Raw genomic sequence first — 25,204 nt, 5'->3', positions numbered from 1 at the left:
AGCACTGGTATGTTAAATTCTTCCTGACCATCAACAGACAATATCATACACTACACTTCTGGTATCTGTAGTTACCACCTTGTAAGCAGCACCTAGACAACCTAACTACAGAGTTAAAGTACAGACAAGGAGGTGGAAAAGTCTTTACAAAGTATTCACTCTATTTTTTTTCATTAACATAAGGAAGCATTTTAAATTCAACCTTACACTGACAGAAAAAAATTAAAATATTTTATCTACAATAAAAGGAAATGAATGTATAAGCAGGCAGATTACTTTTACTATTTACAAAAGTTAGTTATCAATAATTTTATAATAAGCATGGTATATACCCTTTCAATCAGGTCTCAAGTCAAAATAATCTTCAAAACAGGGGTGTCCGGGTGGCTCAGTCGCTTAAGCGTCTGACTTCAGCTCAGGTCATGATCTCACAGTTTGTGAGTTCGAGCCCCACATTGGGCTGACAGCACAGAGCCTGGAGCCTGTTTCAGATTCTGTGTATCCCTCTCTCTCTGTCCCTCCCCCGCTCATGCATGTGCTCTCTATTTCTCTCTCAAAAATAAACATTAAAAAAAAATTTTTTTAATAATAATCTTCAAAACAAAGTTCAAAATTCAAGAATAAAGCACTAACTACAGAGATTTTATTGCTTGCCAGGCACATTGCTCACAACTTGAAAAAACTTATACACATTTTTCTTAAATTAGCTTTATAGATTAAAAAAAAGTCTTAAAGAAATTAAATCGCCTGCTTAAATATAACAGCTGCCTTTGACTGAACAACCCAATGTCTTTAAGGCACCGTACTCTTCAAAAAAAAAAAAAAAAAGTAAGACAGAATACAATACGCAAAACTAGACTGCCTCTTTTAGAGTCAGGAAAAAATGTTTTTAAATCCCTTTTAAAGAATTACCAGAATACAAAATCATGTACCTTACTAACAGAAAATGTTACCATACCAGAGCTTAAAATATCACATACAAAATAAAATAAAAATGTTTTCTTATGAGTAAGGCATACCAATAGATTTTCTATCACTACCACTGTTAAAATCAAAATCCATCAAATTCATTACATCCATCCACAGGCCATAAAAAAAGGAAGGAGAGAAAGTATATCAGAGACCTAAACAATAAATTTTAAAACAATTAAGCTTTTGGGAAGCCTGGGTGGCTCAGTCAGTTAAGAGTCCGACTTCAGCTCAGGTCATGATCTTGCAGTTCGTGAGTTCAAGCCCCGCATCAGGCTCTGTGCTGACAGCATGAAGCCTGGAGACTGGTTCGGATTCTATGTCCCCCTTTCTCTCTGCCCCTCCCCTGCACTCGCTTGTGCACACACGTGCTCTCTCTCTCTCTCTCTCTCAGAAATAAACATTGAAAAAAAAATTTTTTTTAAGTAATAAAGGTTTTATGAGAGAAAAATATTGTCATGACTTTGAAATAGGCAAAGATTTCCTAAACAAGACACAAAGATCAACACAACAAATGGGGCTTCATTACAATTTAAAAGTAGTATTCTTTAAAAAGTTAAAATGCAAGCTACAGAGCAGGAGGAAATATTCATAATGCACATGCCCAACAAAGGACTCATGTATGAAAATTTTTTTTAATATTTATTTATTTTTGGGAGAGAGAGAGAGAGACAGAGCATGAATGGGGTGGGGCAGAGAAAGGGAGACACAGAATCTGAAGCAGCCTCCAGACTCTGAGCTGTCAGCACAGAGCCCAACACGGGGCTCAAACTCATGAACCATGAGATCATGACCTGAGCCAAAGTCAGACACTTAACCAACTGAGCCACCCAGGTGCCCCCAAAATATTTTTTTTAGAAAAACAACTTCAAATCATCAAAAACAAGACAACCCAATTTTTAAGATAGGCTGAAGACCAAACAAAACTTCACAAGAAAATAATTTCAAAACCCAATAAGCATACTGAAAAGGTACTCAATATTACTATTAGGAAAATACAGACAACATAATAAGATACTATTATCAACCGAAATGTGTAGTATTTATTTAAAAACCAGACAATGCCAAGTGCAAGTGAGAAAGTACAGCCACTGGCATTCTCATACACTGCATGTAGGAATGTAAATTAGTATAACCAGTATGGAAAACTATTTGGAAGTACCTACCAAAGGTGAACATATCCACACCCAATGACTAAGTAATACCATTCTTAAGTATGCAATCAATAGAAATGTATACATATGTGCACAAGGAGCTATATACAAAGTTTATCACAGCAGCATTATCTAAAGAGCCCAAAACTCCATATAATCCAATGTCCACTAGGAAAGGGGTGAAATAAACTATAGCATTACATGTTCGTGTAATCCTAAACCTCAGTGGAAAAAAAGGAAACTAAAAACAAAACAGGATACATCTCACAAACATAATGTCAGGTGGGAGTGTGTGAGTGTGTGAGTGTGTGTGTGTGTGTGTGTGTGTGTGTGTGTAATTTATTAAATTCAAAAAACAAGCCAAACTAATCTCTGACCACAAAGTCAGAATAGAGTTAACTTTGGGATAAAGGGGTTATTTGATTGGGACAGAACACAGGGAAGCTTTAGAGAAGTAACTATCTTGATCTAGGTTACAATTACAAAGATGTGTTCACTTTGCAAAAGTTTATCAATATAGAAGTATTAATCTACTTTTCTACTTTGTCTGGCCTGGTAGACTCCTCCAAAACTCCAATCAGCCAAAAATTGTCATCAGCGTTCTACTAGTAGGTAGCTGACCACTCAGGTACAGTTCTCAGACATAAGGTGCACAAGTAACCCTTTCACAAAACTGATTTTTTAATCAGTTTAACCATTTGTTCCACCCCCAAGCCAGATACCTGCTTCTTCTAATTCAGGTACTTATCTTTTTTTATTTTTTATAATTTTTTTTCAGTTTATTAAACTGAAAAAATTTATTTTGAGAGAAGCAGGGCGGTGCAGAGAGAGAGAATCCCAAGCAGTCTCCACACTGTCATGCAGAGCCTGATACGGGGCTCAAACTCATGAACTCTGAGATGGTGACATGAGCCGAAGACAAGTCAGACACTTAACCGATCGAGGAGCCCAGGCGTCTGGGGTACTTCTCTTTCTAAATGGTATTCACCAGGTTACTCATCAAGAGTAAGACTTACCATTCCCACTTTGGGAAATTTTGATATGAACAAATCTGTTAATTTGAGAGACATCTTAGAACTAAAAGGGGGGGAAAACCTCCCTTAAGAGAAGTTTGCCTTATCTTCCTAAAAGAGAAAGATCAACTTACTGAATATAAGGAAAACCTCTCCAGAGGTCACACATCTCAGCAAACAAGACATATACTAGGAAAAGGATCAGGATCACAGAGTTATTAATTCTGAAGCTGAGAACCAAAAGATCCCATCCAACATCTAAAGAGCCTGCAGAACTAGACATGGGTTTATTAAAAAAAATTACCTAACTATAATTTCCAGTAATACTAAAGATCCCAAAGAGGACAATAAGGATGTAAGTAGAACAGTCTTCCCCTAAAACAAAAGAGACACAGAATGAATGAATTCAGTGACTACATACCGTTCACCTAGCAACAAATTTAATAAAGATTGCTCATGAACTATAACCATGCAAATATTTGTATTTGAAAATCTTGCATCTTTAAATATACTTATTTATATATGTTATGCTAATGATCTATTTCCCTATATTATTTATTATTCCCTATATACTGTTATTTTTTGTTGTTTTCTATTTTAATTTTGTAGGTGGAAAAGCAAGAGGTAGACTGGTGATGAATATAAAAAAAGCAGGATCTCAGCTAGTCAAAAGTTGTAAGTAGTTAGAAAGATCAGATCTTGAATAACCTGGAACAAACATTAGAAATCGTTTCTCAAATTACCCATCACCCATTCAATTTAGCCTAATTACAATATTTCACAAATCAACCCAGTACAAATCAACAGTGTTATCTCCACCTTATACAGAAGTGAATCCCAGTACAACCTTCAAATGTTTTCAAAAACCTTCACCCCATCACATTTTCTGCAAAAGATATAAATTTACACTTTAAAAATCTCATGTTGCATTTCTATTTCCTGAACAAAGAAGACACAGCACTCAGTATTTATCCTCTGAAGCATCTTGCCTGATTGCTTCAAAACTGCAAAGAAATGCTTAAACAATACTTCAAAGAGTTTGAAAGGAATCCCTCAACATTCTTTTTTTTTTAATGTTTATTTTATTTTTGAGAGAGACAGAGACAGAGTATGAGCAGGGGAGGTGCAGAGAGAGAGGGAGACACATAATCGGAAGCAGGCTCCAGGCTCCAAGCTATCAGCACAGAACCTGACATGGGGCTCAAACTCACGGACTGCAAGATCATGACCTGAGCCGAAGTTGGACACTCAACCGACTGAGCCACCCAGGCGCCCCAGAATCCCTCAACATTCTGATTACCATAGACACTATTTACAAATTTGAAAAGTAAATTCATGGTATCTTTAAAATATCTGACTTGTCCCAGCTGCTACAACACTACGAAATACAAGTTTTGTTGTAAATCATCTACATTTTATATATAATCCTTTTCGCTACACAAATACTCTTTTATAAAGTTAAGCCCCCACCATATTCTTCAACATTCCCACAAACCTTACAAGTATTTCTAAACTCCTCATAAGTTCTTGTAAATTGCCAATTTTTACAATGTACTTCTTTCAAAGCTTGTGCCTTATATATCTTTCACCATCATTTTCACACTCCTTAAGTCAACACAAGCCCCAACTGATCACTTTATTGCAGTGACATATACAACCACTGTGAGAATTCTAAACCCTTTCCAGAAACATGGCCTTTATCTAGAAACATAAACTGCTACCTTGATATCTGCAACTGGCAGATTCTACAATAGATTGAAACTTTACAGGGTCCTAACATCTCATATAATCCCTAAAACTACACTATTCAGACTAAGTTTTTAAAAATGAGGAAAAGAATGATACAATAACCGAAAAAAAGAGTAAAGAATAAACCTATTAACCTTAAACCTGGTACTATAAAACTTGATGCGTACAATTTTAAAGAAAAGAAGAATTTCACAAAATCAAATGTATCAATACTATTTAACAACTAGAGAAAACAAAAGCCCAAAAGAATTTATCTGAAATAATATAAATAGCAAAAGGCAGCCTATCTAAAACCAAGTATTGTGAATCCCAAGATCCCCAAGATCCTTTTCTTTCTTTCTTTTTTTTTAAGTTTCTAATTTATTTATTTTGAGAGCGAGCGAGTGTGCACAAGCCAGCATGAGTGGGGGTGGGGAGACAGAAAGAGAGGGAAAGAGAGAATCCCAAACAGGCTCTGAACTGCCACCGCAGATCCTAACGTGGGGCTCCATCCCACAAACGGTGAGATCATGACCTGAGCTGAAATCAAAAGTCTGTCGCTTAGCCAACTGAGCCACCCACGTGCCCCCCACCAATATCCTTTTCTATTACCCTACTGGCTTCAAGGAATTAGGATTTAAGGTCTAATCTTATTAAAAAGTTAAAACATTTTCCCTTTCCATTCAAAACAAATTATTCCAACGACCCACAGAGGCATACACATTCCTTCCAAGTGTACAATGAAACATTCACCAAAATAAAACAAGCCTTAACAAAATTTAAAGAATTAAAAGAACTAAAAAAAATACAAAATAGGTTATCTAATGGAACTAAGCTATTAATAAGTAAAAGAAAAATACCTCCCAAAAAATCCCTAAAATAAGAATTCAACTACATATCTAAATAACCAATGGATCAAAGAAGGCTCAAAGGAAATTAGAAAATGAAAATAAATACAACATATCAAAATTAGTATGATGCAATCAACATAGTGTTTAGATGGAAATTAATGGCATTAAATGCCTATATGAGAAATGAAAAAGAGGAGCACCAGGGTGGCTCAGTTGGTTGAGCACCCAACTCCTGATTTCAGCTCAGGTGATGAACTCATGGTTGGTGAGTTTGAGCCTAACATAGGGTTCTGTGATGACAGTGCAGCACCTGCTTGAGATCCTCTCTCTTCCTCGCTCTCTGCCCCTCCCCCACTTGCATGCTCACTCTCTCTCTCTCTCTCAAAAATAAATAAACTTAAAAAGAAGAAGAAGAAGAAGAAGAAGAAGAAGAAGAAGAAGAAGAAGAAGAAGAAGAAGAAAAGTTTTAAATTGAAAAGATTCCACCTTAAGAAACTGGGCAAAGAAGAAGAGTAAGATAAACTCAAAGCAAACAGCACGAAGATAATAATAAAGAGCAGAAATCAATGGATTTCAATGTAATTGAAAACAGTAAAATAGAGAAAAATAAATGGATACAAAAGCTAGTTCTTTAAAAAGCTCAATAAAATTAATAAACCTCTACCTAGACTAACCAAGGGGAAAAAAAAGAGAAAGATAATATAAATTACCAAGAGGAGTGAAAGCAGGGATCTTCACTATAGACTTTAGACATTAAAATAATTACAGAATACTTATAATAATTAGGTAATACAAATTAATGCCTACAAATTCAGGAACTAAAATGAAATGTATCATTTCATCCCAAAAGAGAAAAACTGCCAAAACTCATTCAAGAAAAAGCAGATAACCTGAATTTTCTGGTATATATTAAAGAAAACAAATTTGTAGTTAAAATTTTTCCAAAAACTAAAATACATGCTTTGAAGTTTCATAACAAAGGCTACAAAATATGTAGGAGAAGTAATGTCAATTAAATACAATTTACTCCAAAAGAAGTAGAATTTACTCCCAACTCAAAGTACCAAAGCAAGACAAAGATACTGTAAGAAAACAGCAGAAACAACATCCTTCATGAACATATACAAAATTCTTCAACAAAATAAGCAAACTCATCTCTCTCCTCCAGCCATCCAAGGTGCTGAAAGGAAAGAAGACGAAGGGGAAGAAGGTGGTCCCAGTCCCTGCTGTTATAAAGAAGCAAGAGGCCAAGAAGGTAGTCAATCCCCTGTTTGAGAAAATACCCAAGAACTTTGGCACTGGACAGGACATCCAGCCCAAAAGGAACCTCAACCACTTTATCAAATGGCCCCGCTACATCCAGCTGCAGCAGCAAAGGGCTATTTTCTATAAACGTCTAAAAGTGCCTCCTGCAATTAACCAGTTCACCCAGGTCTTAGACTGCCAAACAGCTACTCAAATGCTTAAGCTGGCCCACAAACACAGACCAGAGACAAAGTGAGAGAAGCAGCAGAGATTATTGGCCCAAACCTTGAAAAAAGCTACCAGCAAAGGGGATGTCCCCACTAAAAGGCTGCCTGTTATTCAAACTGGGGTTAATACTGTCACCATCCTGGTAGAAAACAAGAAGGCTCAGCTGGTAGTAATTGCACATGATGTGGATCTCATTGGCTGGTTGTATTCCTGCCTGCCATGTGACATAAGCTGGGGGTTCCCTACTGCATCATCAAGGGGGAGGCCAGGTTGGTCCACAGGAAGATCTGCACCACTGTCACTCTCACACAGGTTAACTCAGAAAACAAAGGACCTCTGGCCAAGCTGGTAGAAACTATCAGGACCAATTACAATGACAGACATGATGAGATGTGCCATCACTGGGAAAGCAACATCCTGGGTCCAAAGTTAGTGGCTTGCATTCCCAAGTTGGAAAAGGCAAAGGCTAAAGAATTAGCCACCAAACTGTGCTAGTAGACGCTATTGAATTTTCTGTATATAAAAGTGATGAACAGTTCTCTTTCAAAAAAACATAAATAAGCAAACTCAACCCAGCAATATAAAAATGAATAACAGCTCATAAGCAAGTAGAGTAAGTATACGGCAAGAATACAAAGCTGGTCCAATATTTGAAAATCAAACAAGGAAAGAGATCGTGTTAATGAAGCAAGAAGAACCACACAGCTAATGATGAAGCACTAGACAAAATTCAGCATCCATTTCTCACCAATAAGGAAAAAAAAAAATAAAGCAAAGCAGGAATTTTCTCAAACTACTAAAGGCTGTCTAAATAAACTTACAGCTAATTCTATATTTAACAATAAACAACTAATAAAAGACCAGGAACAAGGCAAAGACATTTATTCGATTCAGCATCATTACTGGAAGCCCTAGCAAGAACAGTTAGGAAAAAATAAGAAAAAAGGCATACAAATTGGAAATGAATAAATTAAAAATGGTATTGGAGTGCCTGGGTGGCTCAGTCGGTTAACCATCCAACTTCAGCTCAGGTCATCATCTCACAGTTCGTGGGTTCGAGCACAGCATCGGGCTCTGTGCTGACAGCTCAGAGCCTGGAGCCTGCTTCAGATTCTGTGTCTCCCTTTCTCTGTGCCCCTTCCCCACCTGTTTCTCTCCCCACCCCCCCTCAAAAGTTCATTTAAAAAACATGAAAAATAAATTAAAAAAATAAAAAAATTTTCATTTTTAATAAATGGTCTTATTTGCATGCATGACAATCTACATAGAAAATGTAGACAAAGGTTACAAAAAAGCTCCTAGAACTAATAAAAGATTTTAACTCATGGAATGTGGGGACCTGACTGGATACAGAATAAACATATTAGGTAAGAAGACTCCAAAGGTGGTTAAGTATTCCATGGTACATCACAACAAGAAACATACCAATGTTGTTTGAACCACTTGGTTCAAGTGGCAACTTACAGATCTTTCTATTTGCAAAGGCACATTTTCTCCTTTGTAATAGTAAGTGATGTGTGGGATAATAATTTGGTATTATGTGTATACCCTGTTTCCAGCAGTCTTTCCTCCAAGGTTTTGGCATTCACTGATGGTTCTGGTCTAAAGTGTTTCACTGGAGTTTTCACTATGATAATATTCTAGTTCTAACATCGCTTCAAAAGGTATTAACTTCTCTCTTCTCTAAATAAGGCTTCCCTTTTCCTTTATCCCTCTTATCACTCTGGACTTCTAAATTATTTTTTCAAATTAAGGTTTTATAATTAATTACAATAATTCTCTCACTAAGGCTTAGATAGTTCCAGATATGGCCAGTAGGAACTCCTTTGGAGCTGGGGTTTGGGGTTCTGCTGATGTGATACAATAGCTTTTGAGCACTTTCTTATTTTCTGGCTGTTTTCTCTGCCCAAGAACTAGGATCTGCAATTTTTCACAGAAGCCTTGGATCCTTTCAGTAGAAACAATATTTAGAGACGATCTTATCAGTGCTGAGTGTAGTTATTGCTACTGCAATTGCTGATGCTTATAAGCCCTTCTACTAGAAGGAAGAGGGGACTATATATGTGTATAATCATAGATTCATATTGATATTTCCATTCAATTGATAGTAAAAGACTTTTATTTTTTATATATATATTTTTTAATTTACTTAAATTCAATTTAGTTGACATACAGTGTAGCGGTGGCTTCAGGAGTAGAACCAAGTGATTCATCTCTTACATGTAACACCCAGGGCTAATCCCAAAAAGTGCCCTCCTTAATTCCCATTACCCATTTAACCCATCCCCCCATCCACCTCCCCTCCAGCAACCCTCAGTTTGTTCTCTGTATTTAAGAGTCTCTTATGGTTTGCCTTAGTGGCTGTATTTGTCTATATTCTCTTAATGTTAAATTTATGGTTCCTAATAATATTAATAGGTTAATTTAAATGTCTTGTCTGTATTTTGGAATGGTTTCAAGATTACCATAAATAATATAGTTCTACTAAGTAAATGAGATCAGACTATAGGATTCTTTTTATATATTAATAATATGTCTTGGACATTTTGCTATTTCATGACATTTAGATTTGAATCTTTTTTGGTCAATCTATTAATATTCAAAATATGGATGATGTACTACAATTTATGTAGCCATTTCTCTACTAGTGGGCATTCAGATTGCTTCCAACATTTTGCTACTACAAATGATGCTATAATTAACACTTACATACATATATATGTAAAGATATATAAGCATATATAGATGTATATGTAAAGATATATATCTTTATGCATACTTTTATAAAATCATGCATATTCTTAGAATTATTATTCCTTATTCACAATTCATTTTTCTAAGCTTTGTTAATTTTACTTTTTTAATATGAAATTTATTGTCAAATAATTGGTTTCCATACAACACCCAGTGCTCATCCCAAAAGGTACCCTCCTCAATGCCCATCACCCACTTTCCCCTCCCTCCCTGAGAAACTTAACAGAAGACCATGGGGGAGGGGGGAGGGGAAGAAAAGTTAGAGAGGGAAAGAGCCAAACCATAAGAGACTCTTAAAAACTGAGAATAAATTTTGTTAATTTTAGAAGCTCTGTTATGTTTGTTAAAACTTTGCTACAAATTACAAATATTTTCTACTAATCTGGCCCTCTTATAATATTTTTTCTTAGAGAAGTCTATTCCATTTTAATGGAGGCAAATCTGTTTTCCTTTTCAAATATATGGTTCTTTACATTTTGATATGTTAAAAAAATAACATTGTGCTTTGTGTGTCTATACACTCTCCTCATTTTTCATTTATTAGGACTCTTTCTGGACTCTTCCTGCATCATCACTATCAATGTTTTTAATTACTACAGCTTTTTTTTTTTTTTAATGTTTATTTATTTCTGAGAGAGAGACAGAGTGCAAGCAGGGGAGGGGCAGAGAGGGAGGGAGACACAGAATCCAAAGTAGGCTCCAGGCTCTGAGCTGTCAGCACAGAGCCTGACGCGGGGCTGGAACTCATGAACCACGAGATCATGACCTGAGCAGAAGTCAGACACTTAACCAACTGAACCCAGACACCCTTTAATTACTACAGCTTTACAGTATAGCAAGCAATACCATAAAACACTTGTCAGGTTTTTATTTTTAAAACTTCTACTGGATACTCTGATTCATATACTTCATATATTTGAGAATCAAGTTGTCAAGTTCCCCCCTTTTTCAAACTGAAAAAATAAATTGTTGTTTTGATTGGAATTGCATTAGTTTTATGGGTAAAATTTTGAAAAAGTCTACATCTTATAACACTGGGTTTTTCATTTTGAAAAGTAGTAGGTCTCTTCATTTATTTGAACCTTGAATAAAATGTTATTTCCATCATACAAATCTTATCCCTTTCTTGTTAAATTTATTCCTACATATTTCATGTAGCTTTATGGGTTGTAACATGTACTCTACATAAATTTCCAAAATAAGCATGAAGTATTTTTTTCTTAAAATGATAAATGTCAAATACATAAAACAAAAAATCAAAATTCCCATTAAAGAAAAAATAAAAATCAGCAAACTTTGCCTTTAAAAGGTAAAGATAAAATAAGGATGTCCTCCTCTTTGTAGTTCAAATGCACAGTACCATTTATAGAATAAATATGGCAAAGAGCACCTTTTTTGTAATTACTTGGCTATACATATGGGGGGAGAGCAAATAAAAATACTGGCAACTTTGTAAAAGCACCACAGAAAAGGAAGTCAACTGTAATACAATATTACTCATGGCACGTTGTTCATTTAAAATAAATCCACTCAGGAACAGTCAATTAAGCATCCAACTTCGGCTCTGGTCATGATCTCACGGTTCATGAGTTTGAGTCCCACATCGGCCTCTGTGCTGACAGCTCGGAGCCTGGAGTCTGTTTTGGATTCTATGTCTCCCTCTCTCTCTCTGCCCCTACCCTGCTCGTACTCTGTCTCTTTCTGTCTTTCAAAAATAAATAAAAACATTAAAAAAAATTTTTTTTAATGAATCCACTCACAACAGCTAATTCAATTATTAAATGCTCAGATGCAAAGTTCCTCGGGACACAAGATTCATACAAAGAAAAATACAAAGCCCAATTAAATGGACAGAAAGAAAATGTAAACACAGTTTACAAAATTAAACAATAATGACAACAAAAATACCAAAAAGACTGAAACCAAGACCTAAGATCAAAATTCTAAAGATGTGGAGAAAAGAAGACAAAGTTGTCCTGATGATATACCTCAGGACTAGGAAGCCTTTAAGTTTTAAACTACAAACCCACAGGGGGCGGCTGAGTGGCTCAACCAGTTGAGCTTCGGACGTGGTTGTGAACTCAAAGGTTCCAGATTAGAGCTCTGTGTTGAGCCCTGTGCAGGGAAGGCTCTGTGCTGACAGCTCAGAGCCTGAAGCCTGCTTTGGATTCTGTGTCTCCTTCTCTCTCTCTGCTTCTCCCCGAGTTGTGTACGCTCACTCACTCTCTCCAACTCTCTCAGAAATAATGAATGAATAAACTTTAAAAACATAAAAAACTACTAACCCATAAATAGGCCTTGTACCTGATAAGCAGATTCTGTCAAATTAATTTCCTAGGAAGGTATCCTAGACACCAAGAAAGTCAAGGGTAAAATACCTTAAAACAATACTTGTCACAACTTTCCAGTTTAGTGTCCCTAGCAAAATGCCACCACAGGTAAAAGTAATAAACATATAACTCTCTCATCCCACCCACCCTATCCTCAGTTCCACCTAACATGTGACAATGCAGAGTACAAACTTTTAAAGAGCCTACATGAAAGACAAAATGCTTGTCTTACTTATGTTAAAAACTAACACACATTTGGAGTACTTGGGTGGCTCAGCCGGTTGAGCGTCTAGCTCTTGGTTTCAGCTGAGGTCATGATCTCACAGTTTATGAGTTCAAATCCCATGTCAGGCTCTGTGCTGACAGTGCAGAGCCTGCTTGGAATTCTGTCTCTTCTTCTCTCTCTCTCTCTCTCTCTCTCTTTCTTTGCCCCTCCCTCTCTCTCTCTCTCCCTCTCAAAATAAATAAATAAAAACTTTTGAAAAACAACACACATTTTGCATTCAATCCTATATTATTTGTGAAGTCATCTTATTATATAATCTTCTAATTACCTAACAGTTAAATTGCTTAACGTTCTTTTTCTTTTTCAGGATTCAGAATAGCCATTTTTTAAAAATTTTTATCATTTAAGTATAGCTAAAATACAATGTCATATTAGCTTCAATTGTACAACATAGCGATCCAACAATTCTACACATTATGTAGTGCTTATCACAATAAGTGTAGTTAGCTTAACATTTCTACTCTCTAACTCTTTAAGTAAAATTGATGCTCGGACAAATAGTGTTTATCTTTATCCTACGGGTGCATGACTCTCCCTACACACAGGCCAGACCCTACTAAACCATACCACCAAACACTAGAGAAGTTTACATAAAAAGCAAGACCTTACAAAATCAAGAACAAGGCAATACAAACAAAATAGACTGTAATATATACCCTGATGGACAAATACTTTGGTTGAACAGTCAAGTATCTAAATTTCCTATTTAAATCGGGTATAAAAGACCACACAAATTTCTTTTAAAATTGAAGACACTATTAACAGTAAAGGTGAGAAAAATCAAATGATACTAGGTCATAAGTATATATTTTCTTTAATGTTAAGTTCACAATGACAGAAAATATAAGTTCATAACGACTGAAATATATACAAATATATATAGATGTGTTGTATATATATGTATTTCTAATACTTTTAACAAAATTTGTCAAAATAATACCTTTTAAACTAGGAACTAACTAAAAGTAATGTTTGGCCTTCCTTTAAATATAAATATTAAATATGACCACAATGGATATTTTTGATAAGTAATAAACAATTATATAGTTGTATTCATAATTGAAAGAATTGTAACAAAGATCTTTTAAACTTATCATTTAATTCATCTTTGGGGCACCTGTGTGGCTCAGTTGGTTAAAGCAACGAACTTCAGCTCGGGTCATAATCTCACGGTTTCTGAGTTCAAGCCCACATCAGGCTCTGTGCTGACAGTTTGGAGCCTGAAGCCTCCGAACTGGATTGTCTCCCTCTCTCTCTGCCCCTCCCCTGTTCACAATCTCTCTCTCAAAAATAAATAAACATTAAAAAAAAAATAATTCATCTTTAATGGCCATTTTACAAGAGTTTTGAAGGTCAAGACCCCTGTCTTCTATTTTGTCTTTAAGAATAATTTTTACAAATGAGTAAAATCCAGAAACATACATTTTCTCTGGTGCCAAACCTGATACTAACAAACTATCTAGCACTAAGAAAAGAAATAATATATACTAATATACATAACCTTAGCATAAATGTATGTTTTTCAGAAAATTTATAGCATATTCCAAACTTTCCAATTGAATAACCCTATTAGGTGACTGGAAGTTTTCTAAATGTAAATACTTGAAATTTCTAAATGTAAATACTTGTAAATACAGAAAAAACAAAACTTGGCTGGACATCCCTATACTGAAAGAGTTCTGAGTCTCCACTCCTATACCTTCTATCTTCAATTACTTCCACGTGGAAAATATTCAATTAACATTCATGTCTTGCTTACCTCTTTTTAAAAGGCACTGCATATAAGCATATATCACAGCAAATAACCCAAATTATGTAATCAAACTTCCAAGTATAAACAAATTATTTACAAAAGAGAAATTTGTATAGGCACTCGAAGCTTATCATCTCTTCAAGTCTTTTCCTTAAGGTAGACGAGATCTAGACTAAGACATATTATGTTATCAGTGGAAACTCCATAGACCCACAGTAGTCCATGACATATGATTTCAGAGCAAAATTAGATTCGAAGATCATTTTTCTAATAAACACGGCTACATAAATAAATGTTATCTTAATATAGATGCCTTCCATAAGGCAGTATCACTAAGACCCATCCAAATAGGTTCACTTTTAATAAACTATTTACTAAGTCATGTGATAGTCATGTGATATCTTAAAAAGATCCACTTTACAATATGGCACACTCAACTACATATGATTTTGTTATGTATATAAAAAGGAACTATCATGTGTCACTTATACATCTGATTGAAATATTAAATAAACTTGTAATAAAAATTATATGCCAAGAAACTATGAAAAAAGTAGATATGAATTTAAATATTTTCAATTATTCTGGTGACTTCTATCCTTTTGTCTATTTTGCAAATTCTCGTTAATGTGGTTCTTTACCATTTAAAATGTATGTAACATGGGCCACCTGGGTGGCTCAGTCAGTTAAGCATCCAACTTCAGCTCAGGTCATGATCTCATGTTTCATGGGTTCGAGTCCCATGTCGGGCTCTGTGCTGACAGCTCAGAACCTGGAGCCTGCTTCAGATTCTGTGTCTCCCTTTCTCTCTGCCCCTCTCCTGCTCTGGTGCTCTCTCTCTCTCTCTCTCTCTCTCACTCTCTCAAAATAAACATTAAAAAAATTTTTTTCAATATGTGTAACAAACAAAATAACCAAGCAATTCTACATTTTATAACTATTAAGGATCATTACATGTCTTTTTAAAAATCTTTATATTAGCACCAGTTTTATTTATTACTCTAGCTCTAGGGCATGGTAGTACATATAGTACTCAATATTTACTGAATAAAATTATTTAACTTTTCTAAGTTTTGGTTTCTTCAAAGTAAAACAAGCATAGCAATACCTACATGTTACAATTGCTTACAATTAAATAAGATAATACATACACACAGAAGGTGCTTAAAAATTAAATAAGATAATATATACACACAGAAGGTGCTAAAATATCAAGTTGATCCCTTGTTTCAGTAAAAACAAATAATTGTTGCTATTAGTTTAGTTCATACCTAAAAACAAAGCCAAATGATTTTCTCAAAGTTAATATGGGACCAAGATTAGACAAAAATTTTAGGGTAAAAAGAAAGGAGGCTTATCAACCAGAAACGAAGATTTACCATACATTCATAACGGTGAGATCTGTGGTATTGGGTCGAAGAGGCCAATGAACAAGAACACAGAGTCCAAATTCAAATCTGTGTGTATACAGAAATTTCATACATGACAAAGGTAGTATTACAAGAAGTGAGAAAAAGGACTATTTAAATGAATGATTCAGGGACAATTAAACATCCACTAAAAAAGTAAGGTAAAAATATATCTCGACAACATCCCAGTGTAGATCAAACTTTCTAGGTATTATGTTTTACCAACACCTGAAAAAATCGAAACTAAAACTTTCAAAAGACAATATAGGATAATCTCACAAGACATGAAGATTGAAAATGCTATTTTAAATAAGGCACAAAAGCCATAAAAGAAAAAGTTGATATATTCATCATCAAAACTTGACACTTCTGTATTAGAAGGGGTACAACAAAGTTAAAAGTCAAACGACTATATTCCAGGTTCTCATAGGACAACAGCCCCATGTAAATCCAATCTTTCCATACACCCTTCAAAACTGAAAATAAAAAAAAGCATCAACCCAGAGAGCAAATAAAACTACCCATAAACCACACCATTGGCTTAACCAGCAGACTAATACAGAGTCCATGTTAGATATAAGTTGAGGAAGGGGTAAAATTTTAGCAGAGCAAATTCTGAAGATCAAGCACAGACTGCATGGCAAGCAGAAGGAAACTGGAGCCTAGAGTAGGTGGAACACATAACTTCCAGAAAGCGAAAGTCTTACAGTAAATAGGAAAGTACTAAGAAATGGTGTCCCAGAGTAGATCAGATTCCTGGCTACCAATGAATAGATAGGGAGGGTTCAAAGTATGAAGGATCAGAGATGGCAGTCTCAGGAAGATGGGACACCCTTAGAGGCTTGGTGGTAAAAGGAAAGAAGAAAGCAAAAGGTGGAAATCAAGTGTTTTACAAAAACAAAAAAGAATCTCAAAAGTGTACAATATGCAAACCCCTTTCCCCTCACCCTCCCAGACCAAAAAAACAAACAAAAAAATAAATAAATAACCTATACATTAAAGAAATTGCACTTCACTATACCAACAAAAGGGAGAGCTCTTGAACAAGAAATACTATAAGCCAGGCAAATCTCTCACCCCTGTCTACATACAACTGGTAACGCTAAGCCAGGAAATGAATAGAAGTAGTAGACAACACTAATTAAAAAGCTACTATAAGAACATGGAAAGGGGCAGCTGTAGCTCAGTCAGCTGGGCGTCTGACTTTGGCTCAGGTCATGATCTAACAGCTCGTGGGTTCCAGACCCACGTCAGGATCTGTGCTGTCAGCTCAGAGATCGGAGCCTGCTTCAGATTCTGTGTCTCCCTCTCTGCCCCTGCCCTGCTCACACTCAATTTCTCTCTCTCTTAAAAATAAACATTAAAAAAAAAAGAATTTTTTAAGGGAAAAAAAAAACATGGAAATTCCAATCCAAACACTTCAGCTAATGAAAATTCTCACCACAAAAAATTCACAAAACTGTCAACTAATACTCCAAATTGAAGTAAATACAGTGTGTCTGTGTGTGTGTGTGTGTGTGTGTGTGTTTGTGTGTAAGCAAAAATCAAAAACTCAGAATAGATATTGACAAAACACAGCAAGATATGAAATAATAATTGACCCTACTTGGGAGAATAAACAAAAAAAAAAAAAAAAAAAAAAAGAAGAAGAAGGAAAAGTCAAATCATTTTTTAAATTATAAAAAGTAAGACTGAATTCAAATAAAAACATAAGGGAAAATAAGGAGCAAGAAGACAGACAAGAGAATAAAAATAAAGGAAAAAGATCAAATAAAAAACCACAGATCTGTGAAGAAGCTATAACATGCATAACTGATAACTACGAAGAATAAAAGCAAAATAAAAGAATATTTAAAATTATAATTTAAAACGTATTTCCAAAAACAAAAACAATTGCATACATGTATGTTGTAGCAGGCAGGAAGAAATATGATATATGTGAATTCTGACAAAAATCTACATACTTGGAAAAACAATCTCAGAATAATAAACTCTAAAACATAGCCTAATAAAATTTTAATAGTAAAAAAAAAAAAAAAAAAAAACCTTTGGGGGCTTCCAACAAAAATACTGTACTAAGCTTCTTACAAAAGACAGAAGTAAGGTTGGCATCAGATTTCTCAATAGCAACATTCAAAGTGAGTCAACATTGTAGCACCTTTTTCAAGAAATCCAAGGAATCAAAGTGTAAACCAAGGATTTCATATCCAATCAGGTGTCCTTTTAACTATCAAGGCTATTAAAGAAACACAGATTTAAACTTGCATGAACTCCGGAAATACATTAAGCATAGCCCATTATGAGCAATCTACAAAAGAATGAATTTCATACCATCAAATAAAGACAGAGGAAACTTTGACAAAAGCTTTACTAAACAGAGACAACAGTGAATATATTTAATTTTAGATATATTACTAAAACAAAGGTATGGACAAGGACAGAAGAATGGTACTTAAATATTATATTCTTTCACATATTATAATGGAATTTTTAATATGTAAAATAAAGGGAAATAAAAACACAGAGAAGAATCAGCTCTCTGGTGTTAAATAGGTAACAAGTGAATGTCAAAGGATATTCATTTAATGCAGACAAAACAATATTCAGCAGTCTAAGTCCACTGCCAAAATTTAGCCATTAAAACAAAAATATCAACCTTCCTTAAGTAAGAAAATAATTCTCAAAAAGTAGAGAAACAGACCACTATGTGAAAGAATAAAAAACAGCAGTAAATACAACACATCAATCAGGAAAACACCCATCATATCAAGATATGTAAACAAGCTTAAATCTCTTAGTAAAAAGAAAAAATTTCAAATTGCTTATTTGATTGAACAGAAAACAGTATTTATAAAAAAACAACAAAAAAGATAAAAATACTTAGGAATAAATGTAAATGTGTAAAACTTCTATAAGGAAAACTTTAAAACACTTCTGAAACATACAAAAGTAAATAAACAAATAGAAAGACATCCCCTATTCTCTTGCAAAAGTACCTTATTATCATAAAGATGTTGATTTCCCCAAGCGAATGAGTAATAACATTACTCAAATAAAAATACCAGCAAATGTCTTCCTAGAATTCAATAAGCTAATGCTCAAATTCACTCATAAGGAATATGCATATCTAGTGTTTCTGTGTAAAAAAGAACATGAATAACATACAAACATAAATGCATGCACACACATAAATAGGCTTATTTTTATAAAAAGAAACACAAGGATAAACCAGAAATTAATGAAATTGGTTACCTACAAAGTGAGTAAAAATGGAAAATAGTGATTGAGAAGGAAGACCTTTAAGAATGCTTTTTTATGTAGTTTTGACCCATAGACATGGTAGTTTTACTATTCTCAAAACAGTAAATAAAATTAAATCAATAATGGGGCCCTAAAACTGAATATGAACAAAAACAGATTATCAAGTGTTTATCAAGGTGACATAAAAACATAATTAATTAAAATAACTTATGAGCATAGTACTCTGACTACATACCTTCACTGGGATCTACTGTATGAACAAAAAACTGCATAGAAATCTTAAACCTTACATATTGGGTTTATAGTTGGCAGCAGTATTGGTATGGCAATTTCAATATTATGTTGTGTATACGTTGAAGGACAGAACCAATAAATAAATGTATATTGATGTTATTGTTAAGAGACATCCAAATATGTAACAGGAAGGGAGAAGAACCGTGCAGTAGTAGATTGGAATTACAAATATTACTGGTTTTTTTAGACCACTTGCTCTGTCCAGTGAAAAGAGTCCCTAAAGAACAGTGATACACAGTAATACAGAACATATCCAGTGCCCATGATGTAGTGATGGAACTACACCAAGAGGAATAAGGGTCCTTGGAGAAATAGCCATTTCCAGGTCCATAGTGGGAAAAGCATAAAAGTAAGAACAGAACATTCTGTTGTGCCAGAAAAATTAAGTGCTCTAAAAATGATGGGACCTATCACAGAGACACCAAAACCAGACTGAATGAGTTCCCACTGGCTAAATTTTAACAATTTGAACCTTCAAAAGAAATATAACAATAATGGATTTTAATTCACTGAATAAAAGAATCCATGAGCCCACAGTGATAATGAAAAAAAGGAGAGTAGAAATTCTTCCTCACAGAAGAATACCAGCTAATAAATGTGGAAAAAAACAGAACTAAAAAAAATCATCATTTTGCAAATATCAATGTAATCAATGATTCAAGCAAATATCAACAATGAATGTTAAAATCATTGGGCGAAAGGTCCTTGATGTTTCCTCAGCCTCCATGCATGGATTAATTACCAAAGAGAAAAAGATATCTTTACAATGGAGAAATCTGGCAGCATTTGCTAAACCAACTGATCCAGTTTAACATCACAAATAATGGAACAAACTAATAATATAGAAGTTAACATAAGCAAACTTTACATATATATATATATATATATATATATATCTCAACATGGATAATCCTGATATGAACATTATGTGAAAAAAAGGAAGTTAAAAGGTGTTAAACAATATTTACATTTTAAACCTAAATCAATCCTATTTTTTATGCAAACGTGCATAAAAGTATAAAAAACAATGGATAACTTCAGACTACTAATTACCTCTTACAAGAAAGACAGAAGAATGAGATTAGCCATCCTCAACTAACTTTTTATTTAAAAAGTATTGAGGGAGACCTGGGTAGCTCAGTCAGTTAAGCATCTGACTTCAGCTCAGGTCATGATCTCAAAGTTTGTGGGTTCGAGCCCCATGTCGGGCTCTGTGCTGTCAGCTCAGAGCCTGGAGCCTGCTTCAGATTATCTCTCTCTCTCTCTCTCTCTCTCTCTCTCTCTCTCTCTCTCTGCCCCTCCCCTGCTCACACTCTGTATCTCTCTCTCAAAAATAAACATTTAAAAAAAAATTTTTTTTGTAAGTAAATAAAAAGTTCTGAAACAATTCTAGCAAAATGTTAATATTTGTCAATTTTGGCCACTTAGATACATAAGCACTTTAAATTCCTTCTTGTATTTTTTATATCTTTAAATATCTTATAATTTAGAAATTTAAAATTATAAATGAATTGCTGCTATACAAATCTTGGTTCTATACAGCTATACAATACTTACTTCTGTAATTCATGGCCTTTAAAACTATGGTTTTGAAGACCTTTGATTTAGAAGCAGGCCCCCCCCATGATTCTACTTTAATCTCTAATGTAAATTAATAGAAGCCAATCAGCACTCCCAAAAATGATCCTAATAAGCAAAATGCATTTCATTTACTTAAATAAAAGATAACTTGGAAGCTATGCCATCTGAGTGGCATTATACCTTCTCTAAAGTTTAATACCTTCTGTATCTCATATTAATCTTAATATATATCACCATTTGAAGAACTGAAAAGTTTGTCCATTCTAATAATTCATTTTTTCAATCATTCTGAACTACCTCCATAAAACCATCCTACTAAAATTATTTTTAAATAGCAACCAGTTAAGTCTATTCTTTTAAATCTACTATTGTAAAATTGATGCACAAAAACATTTTTCAAACTCAAAAATTTTAAGTGGTTTGATAAGTTAGTTTTTCATCACATTTCTTATAATGCTTCAATCTATTTGTAAAAACTTTCTATTTTCTGCTTAAGAGAAGGTCAATGGCTTTCACTTCACTACTCTAACATAATCATGAATTGAAATGAGAACTCTTAGCTCTTTGGACCGACAAAGCTACCAGTATGCCTAAGCCAATAAAGCGATTTGTTCATTAATGCTGCTAATAAAGCAACCTTTTGTTAGTCTATGAAACATCAGAAACCTCAGAGACTCTAACTTTGCAATTTTTCCCTGTTTTTGCCATATGAACTTAGAAGTTCTCTTATATGCCATTTACTTTAACAACTAAAACATAACCATCTAGAAATTTGACTCCCCACTCTAGCTAATTTCATAACATATTAGTTCTAGCTTCAGAAAACTGTTCCTAGATGAAACTACTTTTATTTAATTATTCTCTATTTTCCCATAGAGCCAATCTGTGTAGAAATCTGTGCCATTGTCTAATAAACACTTTAAGGAACAATCTCTGTAATATTCTCAAAATGAAAAATAAAAAGGTTCATTTACCCAATAAGCATTAATCGATCAACTACAGTAAGCAACACATGCAAAGATTAATATACAATTTCTGCCCTCAAGCAACTCAATTTAAGGAATAAAACAACCATCTAGAAAAATAACTATACGGTAGCTTATAATAATATTAACTACTAAATGTAACAGCATGAAGGATATAATTGAGCTTAGACAAGATAAAAAGTCTTCATTGAGGAGGCTTTGAGGCAAAATAAAGGAAAATATATTTAGGTTTAGTGAATACCTTATATATAAAAACAGGAACATAAAACACCACAATACAGGCAAAAATTCTGAATTTATAAGGCTAGAATGTATCATGCATCTAAGAAATTAGTAAGAAACATTAGTTCTTGAAGCGCTTTTGAATTTGGACTTTTTTTCCATCCAGTGGACAGACATTAAAGAGTTATAAGAAGGGGGAGATGATATTCAGATTTTTTTTTTTTTTAAAGAAAGGTCACTCCTTAGGTACCCTGAATGCCCAAAAGCTTAATATATTATGAAGTTATTGAAAACTTAAGCTGGAGAGCCTGGGTGGCTCAGTCAGTTAAGCATCCAACTCTTTTTTATTTTTTTAGTGTTTATTTTTGAGAGAGAGGGAGAGAGAGCACGTGCACAAGCAAGGGAAGGGCAGAGAGAGAGACACAGAATCCAAAGCAGGCTCCAGGCTCTGAGCTGTCAGCACAGAGCCCGATGCAGGGCTCAAACTCACAAACCTGTGAGATCACGACCATGTAGGACACTCAACCGACTGAGCCACCCAGGTGCCCCTTAAAGCATCCAACTCTTGATTTTGGCTCAGGTCATGATCTCACAGTTCATGAGTTCAAGCCCCATGTCAGGCTCCACACTGTTAGTGTGAGCCCACTTTGGATTCCTTCCCCGCCCCCCCCCCACCCCTCACCCACTCACGCGCTCGCTCTCTCTCTCAAAACAAGTAAATACACTTAAATAAAAAGTATATGATATAGAAGCTTTTGGGCATTAGGTGCCTCAGGAATACATGAATACTAGATTTTCAAATGTGATTCATGCTTGGTACAATTATACACCTATTATGTGCTCCTAATTAACTTCAGCATTCTCTGCCTAATTGCTAATCTAAGAGATGTATCAATCAATCAATAAAATACTGGTTCCAGTAACAGGTATTTTAAACCCCTTCAAAGTATTAGAAAAACATCAGTTTTCATGGACTGTAAAGTCATATTGTTGATCAATTTTAAGAGTTTCAAATAAGGTCAAGAGACTGCATTTAAAATTTGCAGAATAAATCATGAAACTTACTTCACTATAATACTTACTGTAAACACAGACTATCTGCCTTGCACCCTTGCTTTCTTCCAAGCACTATCTCTTATGTCTACTACCCTCCTCTCACAGTAGCTACCTTGGGAACTCAATGTCTTTACATGACCTTGGGCCACAGTGAATTAACCCAATTGGACCCAGCCATACTAGAAAGTCTATTAATGCTTTGACTTGGGAGTCAAAAATTAATCAGAAGCTCTCCAGAGGCTGATGTTCTAAGATAAAGAAATTCAGGGGTGCCTGGCTGGCTCAGTTGGCAGAGCATACAAATCTCAATCTCAGGGTCAAGAGTTCAAGCCCTACTTTGGGCAGAGAGATTTCTTAAAAATGAATGAATGAATGAATGAATGAATGAATTTTTTTAATCCAGACTGGCTCTTTACACATTTCCCACTAATGAAAAGCACCAGTCTGCACTGAAAAACATGAAGAGGAAAAAAATTATTATATGGTTCTGTTTATTTTGGATATGTTTAAAATTTTCAACATGAAAAGGTGTTTTTTTAATCAAAGGTGTGAAGACAAATGAGTAGCACTGATGTTCTCACCCCTGGATTAATAAATAAAACCATAACAATCTAATTCTTTTCCCTTATGAACCATACCCTAATTTCACATACCCTTCCTTCCCCCACCAACCACTATGCTGAATCCCTCTTCACTTTTAAACATTCTCCAAATATCAATCTTAAGGTCACTTCCTTGGGGGAAAGTCTCTCTCTCCTGACTCGAAACACTCACGAGATTAAGTGCCCCTGTTATGTGCTTTCATGTCTTTTATCATAATTGTGATTTGATTATTTCATATCAATCTCTCAAGTAGACTTATAGCGTCCATGAATTCAAGGAAATCCCTGTTCGGTCATTAGCTGACAACTAAGCTGAGTGGAGACTTCATGACCTCACGTGACAAAGAACTCAGATTTTACAAATTAGTTGAGAAAAATTACCTAATAACAACAAAAACAAATCTTGGGAAGGGAAAGAATCTGTGCTATGTAATTTAAATTGTTCATATTGTGTAATTTAAAATGTCTAGTTTCTAACAAAAAATTACAAGATTTACAAAGAAATATGAAAGTATAGCTCATACACGGGGGAAAAAAAAGCAGTCAGTAAAAACCATCTCTGAGGAAGCCCAGACAATGGACTTACTAGCAGACAGACTTTAAATCTGCTATTTTCAATATGTTCAAAAAATGAAAAGAACCATGCCAAAGATACTGGTATATCACCAAATAGAGAAGATCAATAAAGAATTTTTTTTTAAAGAACAAAACAGAAATTCTAAAACTGAAAGACACATTAGCTGAAAAGGAAAAATGAGGTTCCGTAGCAGAATTGAGTAGGTAGAAGACATAATGAGCAAATTTGAAGAGCCATCATCTGAGATTAACCAGTCTGTAGAATAGAAAGAAAAAAAGGAAAATGAACAGTCTCAGAGAACCTCTGAGACACTGATGTCTTTTCACATCAACCTGAAGTAATGTAATAGCTATAAAACACTCCATCCAAAAGCAGCAGAATACACATTCTTCTCAAATGTTGATGAAACATTCTCCCAGAAAGAACAGATATTAGGCCACAAAACAACCCTCAGAAAATTCAAAGAGATCAATATCATACAAAGTATCTTTTCCAATCACAAAAAATGAAGATAAGAATCAACAGCTACAACACATGCTACAATACGAATGAACCTTGAAACCATTATGCCATCTGAAATAAGCCAGTCACAAAAGGACAAATACTATATGATTTCCTCTTATATGTGGTACCCTGAATAGTCACATTCATGGAAACAGTAAAACAGAGGTTAGGTTATCAGGGACTGTGGAGAGGCAGAGAAGGAGAGTTATTGTTTAATGGACACTATGAATGTACTTAATTCCACTGAATTGTACACTTCAAAATGGTGAAAATGACAAATTATGTATTATGTGCATTTTATGATGATTAAAAAAAAAACTCAGAGAAAAAGGTATTATTTTTATTAGGTTCCCTAGAACCCAAAAAGTAATATAAATATCTAACGTTTACTAAGTGTCAGG

At 34.5% G+C, this 25,204-nt stretch overlaps 1 protein-coding gene and 1 pseudogene across 8 annotated transcripts in view; one reads left to right on the top strand and one right to left on the bottom strand.

The window, feature by feature from the left end:
* FBXW7 (F-box and WD repeat domain containing 7) overlaps nt 1–25,204 on the bottom strand; it is a 225,305-nt gene that overhangs the window by 154,173 nt on the left and 45,928 nt on the right. Inside the window, exons 1-2 of one of the 8 annotated variants that reach the window (XM_042983766.1) lie at nt 15,696–16,028; nt 3,441–3,511 (exon numbers count right to left, since the gene is read on the bottom strand). The exons of 4 other annotated variants lie outside the window; for them this stretch is intronic. The gene's annotated coding sequence lies outside the window, so the exon portion shown is untranslated. Of the gene's footprint in view, nt 1–3,440; nt 3,512–3,955; nt 4,237–15,695; nt 16,029–25,204 lie in introns of those variants that run through there. 3 more of the 8 variants (XM_042983765.1, XM_042983770.1, XM_042983771.1) reach the window with 3 other exon arrangements.
* Nucleotides 6,839–7,749, top strand: LOC102960823 (annotated as a pseudogene).

This window comes from Panthera tigris, chromosome B1, assembly GCF_018350195.1.
Source record: "Panthera tigris isolate Pti1 chromosome B1, P.tigris_Pti1_mat1.1, whole genome shotgun sequence".
Classification (NCBI taxonomy): Eukaryota; Metazoa; Chordata; class Mammalia; order Carnivora; family Felidae; genus Panthera; species Panthera tigris.
Note: the sequence above shows the minus strand (reverse complement) of the source record. Positions and strands in the feature narration are given on the sequence as shown.